Source organism: Vipera ursinii, assembly GCF_947247035.1.
Source record: "Vipera ursinii genome assembly, chromosome: 6".
NCBI lineage: Eukaryota > Metazoa > Chordata > Lepidosauria > Squamata > Viperidae > Vipera > Vipera ursinii.
Genome location: NC_139515.1, coordinates 1,850,603 through 1,862,301, shown reverse-complemented (window position 1 = coordinate 1,862,301; position 11,699 = coordinate 1,850,603). Strand labels below are relative to the sequence as shown.

Below are 11,699 nucleotides of genomic sequence, written 5' to 3'. Positions count from 1 at the left end.
TTATCTATCTATTATCTCTCTCTATCATCTCTCTCTATCATCTAGAGAGAGAGAGAGACCTTGCTCTTCTCCCTTATTTCCTTGCCATTCAGAGCACTGTTCAGATCACCTGTTGATTGCACAGATAATTAAAAAAAAATCAGAGCGCGCCTGATGGCATCTTTGCCAACCAACCAAGTTTGTTGAGACACGTAACTTCCATGCATCAGATTCATTGAGCGGCCACTTAATTGCATGGAAACGCTTCCTTCGGCTAAGCCCTTTTGCCCAACCTTTGGCCCCAGGCCTGGCTTGGTCCTCCTCCAGGAGACTTTCTGAGCCCAATCTGATTGGTCCTCATGCTCTGGCTGAGATGAGTTGAGAAGAAAGCCGAGGGACCATCCTTCTGGATGTCTTGCATTAAAACTTCCCTGCTCGTCACACACCGCGGAGAGGAAGCAGACCGGCGCTTTCACTTCTCCGGCAGTTCCTGAAGAAGGAAGCAACGGCAGCGGACAGATAAATGCCCGCTAGATATGGAAGAGATGGCTATGACTGACATGCAAAGGAAGCTTCTCCTGACCAGAAGGAAGGTGGTGGCACCACTGCTGGTCGTTCCACTTCCTTGCTAAAATAGACCCTGTTTTATTTTATTTTATTTTCCTGAGAGGAGAGCGAGTGTTAGCAATCTTCTTAGATGTTTTGTTTTGGGGATGCTAACTGGCTTTGAAAAGAAGTCCTTGGGGAGACTGAGGAGAGGCTATTTGATGGCCTCTTGGGAGATTTCAATTTACGGCTGTGTTTTGTGGTGAAATGGTATATGGCAGGGGTAGGCAACCTTGGCTCTTTTATGACTCGTGGACTTCAACTCCCAGAATTCCTGAGCTAGCATGGCTCTGCTTGGAAACCTCTCCCTTTCCCCTCAGCGTGGCTGGCTCAGGAATTCTGGGAGTTGAAGTCCACAAGTCATAAAGTGGCCTAGGCCTAGGCCAGGGGTAGACAACCGGCTCTTTTATGACTCGTGGACTTCAACTCCCAGAATTCCTGAGCCAGCATGGCTCAGCTTGGAAACCTCTCCCTTTCCCCTCAGCGTGGCTGGCTCAGGAATTCTGGGAGTTGAAGTCCACCAGTCATAAAAGAGCCAAGGTTGCCTACCCCTGGTGTATAGGCTCTCCTGCTTTAGCAGAGGGTTGGACTAGAAGACCTCCAAGCTCCCTTCCGATTCTGTCATTCTGCTTCCTTCAGAGGCCACTTTCCCCCTGCCAAAAGGTTGACCTTTCTGAAGGAATAAGGAATGTTTTAAACATTTGGTTGAAGTCGGCCAGGGTTTGCTGCTTCCCGATGGGTAACCGTCTTGTCTAATTTGCATCCTTTGTGCGATGGCATCATGACACCTCCGATGTCACTGCAACAAGAACCAGGCTGCTCCCCTTCAGCCAGGGGGGTCCGACCTTGGCAATCTGAAGACCTGTGGGCTTCAACTCCCAGAATTAGTCCAGCTTAAAGCACCCTGGACGGATGGCTGTGCAGCCTCTGGATCGAGGTTCAACTTTTATTTTTATTTTGCTTGGTCTCCTTTGTACGGAAACCTACAGGGACGTATATATATGTGCGCACACATGCATAGAAGCACACACACACACACACACACACACACACACAAGGTATCGATGCCTTTTGAGTAGCCTTTTGCAGACTTTGTCCATCAGGTGAATGGAGCTGTTCTGTACCAGCCTGCTACCGGCCCTGCAGAAAAGGCAGGGACAACCCCTTTTACAATAAGGCAAGAGGCTGGAATTACGTCTGCCAAATTTATAGCTACAAAAACAAACAAGACACGAACCAAGAAACAGGAGCTTTAAGAAACACGAACTATCCAAGCGGTTGCCTTCAGCAAACCAGCCCTCCCCACACATTCCCCTTATATAGAGTTCAGGGCGTGGCTTCTCTCTGCCTCCTTCCGAGAAGCCCCATTGCCTTCCTCTGTTTACTCCTGATTGACTGCCTCCTGCGTCGGGCGTCCTTGAACAGGGCCAGCTGTGGGTCATCATCCACGCTGTCAGGCTCACACAGCTGGGTCTCCGTGGTGACCAAGTGGGAGGGGCCTGGCTGAGGGCTCTCATCAGCAAGATCTCCAACCCCCTCAGCAAGGTCTTCAACACCCCCCTCCTCCTCTGAGTCGTCCGACCCAACTGCCGAACCCACAGGCTGACCCTGAATCACAACAGGAGCTTGCAAAGTGATCTTTCATGTGAGAAACAGCCCTTCAAGCATGTCTGAATTTTTCTTCGCGAACGTTAGTGGGCATCACAGAATCAAAGACGCAGCTACCAGCTAAAAGTGTGAGGAGACCCCCAAAAAAGGGAGCATCCGTGGTGGAAGCTCTCTTGATGTTCTCCTTAACGGAACAGCACAATGACAGGATAACAGAGTTGGAGGGGACCTTGGAGGTCTTCTAGTCCAACCCCCCCCTCCGCTCAAGCATCCTATCCTTAGCCCTCCAGCCTCACTAGGCCTATTCTTTCTGGTAGCTCTCACTGCTCATCTTGGTCCGATGTTTTCCGTTTTCAGATACAGAATCCATCCAGCTTCTCAAAAGCAAGAAGGAAGGTGGGGGGTGGTGGTGGTAGAGATTGTTTTAACCCCCACCCCTCCCCTCCCCCATCTGTCCTTTGCATGAGAAGAACTGGTGAGTGGCTAACATGGGGTAAACCAGAGGCTCACTTCACCCTGAACTGAATCACCTTAGCTTTTCTTTGGTCTCGTCTGCATATTTCTTTTTTTTTTATTGAAAAGTTTTTCAGTACATTTTATCGTTAACAAAACAAAACCCCTCCCAACCCCCTCCCCTCTTCCCAACACTCCCCAAAACCTCCCTCCCTCCCCTTCCCCCCTCCCCGACTTCCCAGAGCTAAATACAAGGTATAAAAGTAAAAACAATCATAATCTACCATATGCAAACAACAATAAGCTATTAAGTCTATCGCACTTTAACTCTTATAAAATGACTACAAGCAATATAAATATCCCATCGATACTTATTCAAATGCTAAATGAAACTTTTTAGTCCCATATGTATTCTGGATGTAATCAATCCATTTTTTCCACTCCACAATATATCATCTGCATATTTCTTAACAGGACGTTCTTAGAAAACTCAGCCATCCCTTCCTGGGTGCCGAGTAGCTTGGGAAGGGAAAGTGGACCATCGCGCTTCCGCAAATAGTTTTCCTAAAATAAAACATGTACGGGTTTTGCCAAATTTGGGGAACTAAACCAGGGCAATTGTGATGAGATGCTGCAGGAGTGATCTCCGGTAGCTTTGGAGCAAGACGTTCCACCGTCACAGAAATTGTCCACTACAAGCCACAACACCTCTTGACTCCTAAATTTTACTGCCACTATCTACTGTTCTACGCTAAAAAAAAAAAAACAGGATAGTGAAACAGCCAACGGAAGAGAATACGATGGGGTTGGAGTCCTTGGTGCTCTCTGAGCCTGCTTGCTTGCTTGGAGACGTTTCAACGGGAACGGGGAGATATTAGCTCGTCTGATAACAAAACACCCACCAGCAAACGACCGAGCTTAGCGAGGACTCCACTGCAAGAGCATTTTGACTTTTCCAACATTTGTCCAGCATTTCCTGGCAAGTCCACACTGCTCCTTGCCATGCTAAGAGTGTCCACAACAGTGGAAAGCAAGGAGGCAGGAGCTTTCTCAAGAAAGAGGGTGAACAGAATAAGAGAATCACACAGTTGGAAGGGATCTCCTAATCCAGCCTCCTTCTCAAGCAGGAGGATCTAGAACAGGGGTGTCAAACTCAATTTCATTGAGGGCCGCATCAGCATTGCGGTTGCCCTCAGGGGGCCGGGTGGGTGTGGCCAGGGTGGGCGTGGCCTCCTGGGTGGGCGTGGCTAGAGTGCATATGGCCTCCTGGGTGGGCATGGCCAGCTCTACATCGTTGGCATCAAGGGTGCCTATGGGGGCCTGGGCAGGAGTGGGACAGATCTGAGGGTCTCTGGCAGAAGGAGGGTCTCTGGGCCAGGGCCAAGGCAGTGGGGGCCGTTCCCTCACTGTTTCCAGGATGGCTTAGCGGGCCACATGAAACCACTTCACGGGCCGCATCCGGCCCCCGGGCCTTGTGTTTGACATGTCTGATCTAGAACATTCCAGACAACTGACTGTCCAGCCTCTTCTTAAAAACCTCCAGGGATGCAGCACGCACAACCTCCAAAAGTGAGCCGTTCTGCTGGTTAATTGCTCTTGCAGTCAGGAAATTTATTTTTCACTCTAGGTTGCTTCTCTCCTTGGTTTGTTTGCCTCCATTGCTTCTTCTCCTGCCTTCAGAATAGGTTGACACACACACACACACACACACACACCTTTGTTTTTTGTGGTAGCCACTTAAATATTGGAACACTGCTATCATGTTACCATGGTCCTTCATTCAATTAGACATAGCAATAGCATTTAGACTTATGTGCCGCTTCACAGTGCTTTGCAGCCCTCTCTAAGTGGTTTACAGAGTCAGCCTATTGCCCCCCAACAATCTGGGTCCTCATTTTACCGACCTCAGAAGGATGGAAGGCTGAGTCAACCTTGAGCCCCATCAGGATCGAACTGCGGGCAGTGGGCAGAGTCAGCCTGCAATACTGTATTCTAACTGCTGTGCCACCACAGAGGGAGGGAGGGAGGGAGGGAGGGAGGGAAGGAAGGAAGGAAGGAAGGAAGGAAGGAAGGAAGGAAGGAAGGAAGGAAGGAGGGCAATAGCACGTAGACTTACAGTATATACCACTTCACAGTGCTTCACCGCCCTCTCTAAGCAGTTTACAGAGACAACTATTGTCCCCCAACAATCTGGGTCCTCATTTTACCGACCCTCGGAAGGATGAATCAACCTTGAGCCGGTCAGGATCGAACTCCTGGCAGCCGGCAGAACTAGTCTGCAATGCTGCATTCTAACCCCCGCGCCACCACGGCTTTTCCATCTCAGATCCCGCAACCGTTCTTCCTATGTTTTAGCCTCCAGCCCACTCCTCATCTTCGTTGCTCTTCTCTCCGCTCTTTCTAGGCTCGCGACCTCTTTAAGAACACCCTTAAATCCAACCTTCCCTTAGTTGCAGGCATCCGTGGGCAGCCTGATTATAAACAGCTCTTGCAAACAATGAATTCTGACTTGAGCAAAGCGTCGTTCCTTCCTACAGCCGACATGGCAGGGGGAAAGAGGAAGCAAAGAGAAGGGGAGCTAGTGTGTGCCAGGGAGAGAGAGAGAGAGAGAGAGAGAGAGAGAGAAAAGAGGAAGTTTCACCCATTGCCCACCACTGGGGCACAATATTTGAAAGAGCTCTCTCGTGTCATCACGATCACCAGTCGGATGCCCAGAGGTTTTTAAGGTTCCAGACCTGTGGGTGTGATAAAGCAAAAGGAATCTGTCCAATGCTGCTTCTGCTAGAATGACAGTATTATTTATTTTTTGGGCCCCCGACTATATTTTGTAATAAGTGTGCAATGTTACTGACATGCACATGGCACTCGAGAACGGAGAATATTTCCCAGTAAGTAATTCTGCCGCAACACCCCTTGCCTCTTAAATCTTACCATGCTCACTTACCGTTCTAGACTACAAGCAGGAATGATGGAGGAGGAGGAGGAGGAGGAGGAGGAGGAGGAGGAGGAGGAGGAGGAGAAAGGACTGTGGGGTCCTTGGTGCTCTCTGAGCTTGGTAGTTTTCTTGTAGACATTTCATGACCCAAACTAGGTAACATCATCAGCTCTAGAGAGCATCAAGGACTCCACATGGGGCTTGATTAAACAGCAGAAATATAGTGATTATTGCTCTGAATTGTGCTGGTTACTATGTGGCCCTAGTGCACACAGTGTAGACCAGACATGTCAAACACAAGGCCGGATCCGGCCTGCAAAGTGGTTTCATGCGGCCCGCGAAGCCATCCTGGAAACAGTGAGGGAACGGCCCCCACTGCCTTGGCCCTGGCCCAGAGACCCTCCTTCCGCCAGAGACCCTCAGATCTGTCCCACTCCTGCCCAGGCCCCCCCACAGGCACCCTTGATGTGAACCGATGTAGAGCTGGACACGCCCACCCAGTAGGCCATACGCACTCTAGCCACGCTCACCCAGTAGGCCACGCCCACCCTGGCCACACCCACCTGGCCCCCTGAGGGCAACCGCAATGCTGATGCGGCCCTCAATGAAATTGACTTTGACACCCCTGGTGTAGACAAACAACAATAGCATAGCAGAGTGGAAGACCAAGAGATCCAGAGTAGATTCTACCTACCTTCCCATTCTAAGCCGATTTTATAGAATATAAAATAACAGAGTTGGGAGGGACCTTGGAGGTCTTCTAGTCCAAGCTTGAGCAGGAGACCTTATACCATTTCAGTCAAATGGCTATCTAGTCTCTTCTTAAAAGCCTCCAGTGATGGAGCACCCACAACCTCTGAAGGCAAGCTGTTCCATTGGTTGATTGTTTCCACCAGTAGGAAATTCCTCCTTATTTCTAGGTTGCTCCTCTCCTTGGATAGTTTCCATCGGTTCTTTCTTGTCCTGCCTTCAGGCACTTTGGAGAATAGCTTGACTCCCTCTTCTTTGTAGGAGCCCCTGAGATATTGGAAGACTGCTATCATGTCCCCCCCAGTCCTTTTCTTTATTAAGACTAGGTAAAAAGGTAAAGGTAAAGTTTCCCCCGCACATGCGTGCTAGTCGTTTCCGACTCTAGGGGCCGGTGCTCATCTCCGTTTCAAAGCCGAAGAGCCAGCGCTTGTCCGAGGACGTCTCCGTGGTCATGTGGCCGGCATGACTAGACGCCAAAGGCGCACGGAACGCTGTTACCTTCCCACCGTAGTGGTCCCTATTTTTCTACTTGCATTTTTACGTGCTTTCGAACTGCTAGGTTGGCAGAAGCTGGGACAAGTAACAGGCGCTCACTCTGTTACGCGGCACTCGGGATTCGACCTGCCAAACTGCCGACCTTCTGATCGACAAGCTCAGCGTTCTAACCCACTGAGCCATCGCGTCCCTTTATTAAGACTAGGCATAGCCAATTTCATCATCATTGTTCAGCAAACTCCTGTTCCCTTGCATCACAATTAAAATAAGGCATACTATATGACGTAACATTTAAAATATAAAATACAAAAATTAAAATATGTACAAATTAAACAGATCTTGCCCAGAAACTTGATCAGCCAACAATAGCCGAGGAATAAGGATCTCTCTCTTGGAAGAAATACCTGATGGGTAATACAGGTAGTTCTCAAAGAATGCCGACTGGTGGCCCCCAGGGGGAGAGCATTCTCTGTGGGTGCACCGGATTTATGGAACCATCTTCCGGTAGAGCTCCGGATGGCGCCCGATCTCCGCTCCTTCCGGCGCGATCTTAAAACCCATCTTTTTAAACAAGCGGGCCTGGCCTGATGGGACGGGGTGGGATTTTATTATTACTTCAATTTTAAATCTGTATTATTTATGGGCATTGTTTAATTATGTTTTAATAATTTTAATTTTTGTATCCTATTTTTATGTATTGCCCTGTTCACCGCCCTGAGTCTCTTGAGAGAAGGGCGGTATATAAATTAAATTAATAAATAAATAAATAAATAAATTATACAACTGAGCTTATCGCAATTGAGCTGTTGCTAAGCAAGATTTCCGTTGCTTAAGATAATTAGCCGAATGTGTTTTGCCCCATTTTATGACCCTCCTCGTCACAGTTCTTAAGTGAATCGCTGCAGTTGTTAAGTTAATAACACGGCTGTTAAGGGAATCTGGCTTCCCCAAGGAAGCAAGGTCGCAAAAGGAGATCACTTGATCCCAGGACATTGCAACTGTCATAAATACGAGTCTGAATTTTGATCACGTGAGCATGGGGATTGCTGCAACAGTTATAAGTCACTCATTTTCACTGCCGCCGCAACTTCAAACCATCCCTAAGTGAGCATAAGTGGAGGACTGTCTACAATGCATATTCTAAGGCAGAGAAAATCTTAACCAGTAAGAATGTCTTGAACATTGTGGGGGAAAAAAACAAATGTAAACAAGAACTGTAAACAGGATCTACGATGAGGCAACCCAAACGACTAGATAGAAAAGAAACATTATATTGATGTGATTATTATTTGTAGAAATTATTAGGGGGAAAAAATTATACTCAATTATTATCTACCCAAACAACAAGAACTGTACTAACTTAAGGTTGGCAAAAGAGAACATGATGGGAAAAAGAGGAAATCAAGTAAAGCTACTATGTGGATTATAGATCATAGAAGCCAACTGTTAGTGAACATTTTCTAAATGTAAACACACCGTTTACCAAATATTAAGGTGACGATGTTACAAAATCAATAAAATATATTATAAAGCAGGGGTCTCCAACCTTCGCAATTTTAAGACTTGTGGACTTCAACTCAAGAGCAGTGGTGGCGCAGTGGGCTAATGCCTCCTTAAGCAACACCAGCTGCCTGCAATGAGTGCAGGTTCGAGTCCCACCAGGCTCAAGGTTGACTCAGCCTTCCATCCTTCCGAGGTAGGTAAAATGAGGACCCAGATTGTTGGGGGCAATTAAGCTGACTTTGTAATAATGCCACTTGGGGTGTGTGTGAAAGCCCTAATAAGCAGGCATATACATAGAATGAAGGCTACTGCTAAGCTTGTAAGCCGCCCTGAGTCTTCGGAGAAGGGCGGGATATAAATGGGATTAAAATAAATAAATAAATAAATAAAAACTCTGGGAGTTCAAGTCCACAACGCTTAAAGTTGCCCAGGTTGAGGATCCCTGTTGTAAAGGCATAAGTCACACACACTAAAGGCAAGAATCAAGAAACCAAGTGGCCAAGCTGGGTGATTTTGCAACATGCAGGGTTATTAGGACTTACAAGATAATGAGTTGGGTTCAAAAAAAACTGGTTCAGAAAGTCAGCCCCCACCGTCTATTCCACAGGTCTGCAACCCGCGGCTCCGGAGCCGCATGCGGCTCTTTCAGCCGTCTCCTGCGGCTCCCAGTCCTCTGCCATGTGCAGTCCAAAAAAAAAAAAAGTGGGACTAAAAAAGTTCAACCAATCAATTCAAATATGCAGGGTAGGTGCATATCTCGCCTTGGCTCCACTCTTCAGTCAAACCCTGTTCTGCCCATGCACGCATGTACACGCATGCGCACGCATTTTTTGCGGCTCCCAGTTTTTCCTTTTGTGAGGGAACCGGTTCCGAGTGGCTCTTTCACTGTTTCAGGTTGCTGACCCCTGGTCTATTCTATTCCCCAAAGTTGGAACATGAATAATACTTCCCCCTCACACACACACACACATTTCTTTAGGAGAAAGACAGCAGCTTTTCACAGACTTTCACTAAATGGAAGTCTCAGGGGAACAATCCAGTGACATTGCTCTCTCACCAAGGTGGCTTGAGGAATGAGGGCCTCCAGAGGATATCCATACTTCATGGATGAAAGAGGAATCCTTTCTGCCTGTAACTCTATAGGCGCAACCTTAAAACTTTGGTGGCGAAGGCCACTGAGCTGCACACAAGTCAGACGTGCCAAGGGGTCCTCCATAGTACCACTGTGATGTCAAGAGGCTCAAGTTGGCTGAAGGGTAAACACGGATGCTCTAATGAGTGGGAAACAAGTCAGGCAACCAAAGACCTTTCTATCCAGAGCTTTTCTGGCATCTGGTGGCTGGTCAGATACCTCCTAGAAGAGGAGCAAGGATGGTCTGTTCCACAGATGGTCCCTGTGACAAGAAGCTATGGTTCTGGAGGTCAACAAGGTTACTAGCTCCTGAAAATTGGACCTCCTGGAATTTGCCCAATGCCTTCATGAAACGGTCTACGCTGGTGGCCATCACCACATCTGGTGGTCAATGAATGCCTACTTCCTGAAGGTCACATCTACAAGACCAGCTCTTACACCGTCCTCACCGTCCCAGTCCATCTCCCAACAAACTGGTATCCGTTTCTGCTGACCTCAACATGCCAAGAACAAGCTGCGTGAGGAAGCACCCCAGATGCTGCTAAAGCAGTTCTTCCTTTTCCTGATCCTGAACCTCTTTGTAGGACACGTCAGCAGGTCATTCCAGATCCAAAGGCCATGACAGTGGAGGGGAAAAAATCCCTAGCTGCACATTTTCTATACTGCGTACATTATTTTATGCATTAATTCCTGGCCGAGTGCCAGGCAAACCAACGGCCTCCATTTAGTGGACCTCTTTAAAAGGGGATCTGAGGAAAGGTGGGAGAAATGTGGTCTGCTGAAGCCAAAATACAGAAACGTCAGCAGAAAAAGAGCCGGGTCTCCTGCGTATGAGGGGAAAGTTATGGAGCAAAGAGAGTTGAGGAAAACAGTGGTTAAAACATTTGTTTCCTGTCAAATTTCCTGGGCGGGCTTTGTCATTTTCCTCCTTTCCTTACAAGGCCTGCTACTTTTACTGCAGGCCTTCTGCTTTCCTGAAAAGCCAGGAGCATCTCCGCGGGGTGCCCCCAACATCGAGATGGCCACGGTGGACACACGATCAAAGGGAAGGTGGATGGATGACAAGATAGATAGATAGATAGATAGATAGATAGATAGATAGATAGATAGATAGATGGAGTGGGTGGGTGGGTGGGTAGATGGATGGATGGATGGCGAGATAGGATAGATAGATAGATAGATAGATAGATAGATAGATAGATAGATAGATAGATAGATAGATAGATGGATGGATGGATGATAGGGGATGGATGGATGGATGGATGGATGGATGGATTAGAGGGAAGGAGGAATGGATAGATGGGATGGATGGATGACAAGATAGATAGATAGATAGATAGATAGATAGATAGATAGATAGATAGATAGATAGATAGATAGATAGATAGATAGATAGATGGATGCATGGATGGATATACCAAAGACAGTGCCTTCCTTCCTTCCCTCCCCCCCTCCTTCATCTTCCTTCCTTCCTTCCTTCCTTCCTTCCTTCCCTCCCTCTGGTTACTGGGGGAGGCTGGGAAAAGATGCAGATGCTTTAAAGAGCTACATACATTGAATGCTTGTTAAAGAAGTCACATCTTCAGGCTTGTACCGATGTATACCAAAGACAGCCAGCCTTCCTTCCTTCCTTCCTTCCTTCCTTCCTTCCTTCCTTCCTTCCTTCCTTCCTTCCTTCCCTCCCTCCCTCCCTCCCTCCCTCCCTGCTGAGGCTGCAATAGCTCTTCAAGGTGGAACACAGGCACCATTAATGCACTTCCAGTTGGCCAGACAATATGGATAGATATACGCCAGGCCTATCCTGTCATTTCATCACATCCCCCTGAAGGGTTTAAAGGACTCCCATTTGGGGCTGTGCTGAGTTCTGGGGAACCACTTAGGGTCTGGGGCCACAGTGCCTTTGACAACTGTGATCAGAGAAGAAGGACATGTTGAGACCTATAATCAGAAACCTTGCTGTCAAGAGAATTCCTGCGGTCGGGGCCGCAGAGACATGGACCACGATGGAAGTGCAGACTCCGCCCCAGAGCACATCCAGACCCACCTCCTGGAAAAAGGGGGGCTTTTAAACAACTAAACTTTGCCTCTCCTGGAGCTCAAGAGGGATATGTGTTCCCTCAACGGCTGTGGAAAGGCTCAAGGAGACAGACACAAGGGGACCTCCAGGCTGAGGTCTTATGAAAGCAGGCAGCCTTCTTGCCTAACTGGCAGCTCAAATGGGTTCATGCTTTGTAGCCG

General features: G+C 47.9%; 1 protein-coding gene across 1 annotated transcript in view; it reads right to left on the bottom strand.

The window, feature by feature from the left end:
* The window catches only part of LOC310642721 (rho guanine nucleotide exchange factor 5-like), a gene marked incomplete at its 5' end in the record, with an annotated part of 56,335 nt that overhangs the window by 30,681 nt on the left and 13,955 nt on the right, over window positions 1-11,699 (bottom strand). The gene's annotated exons all lie outside the window — the stretch shown is intronic.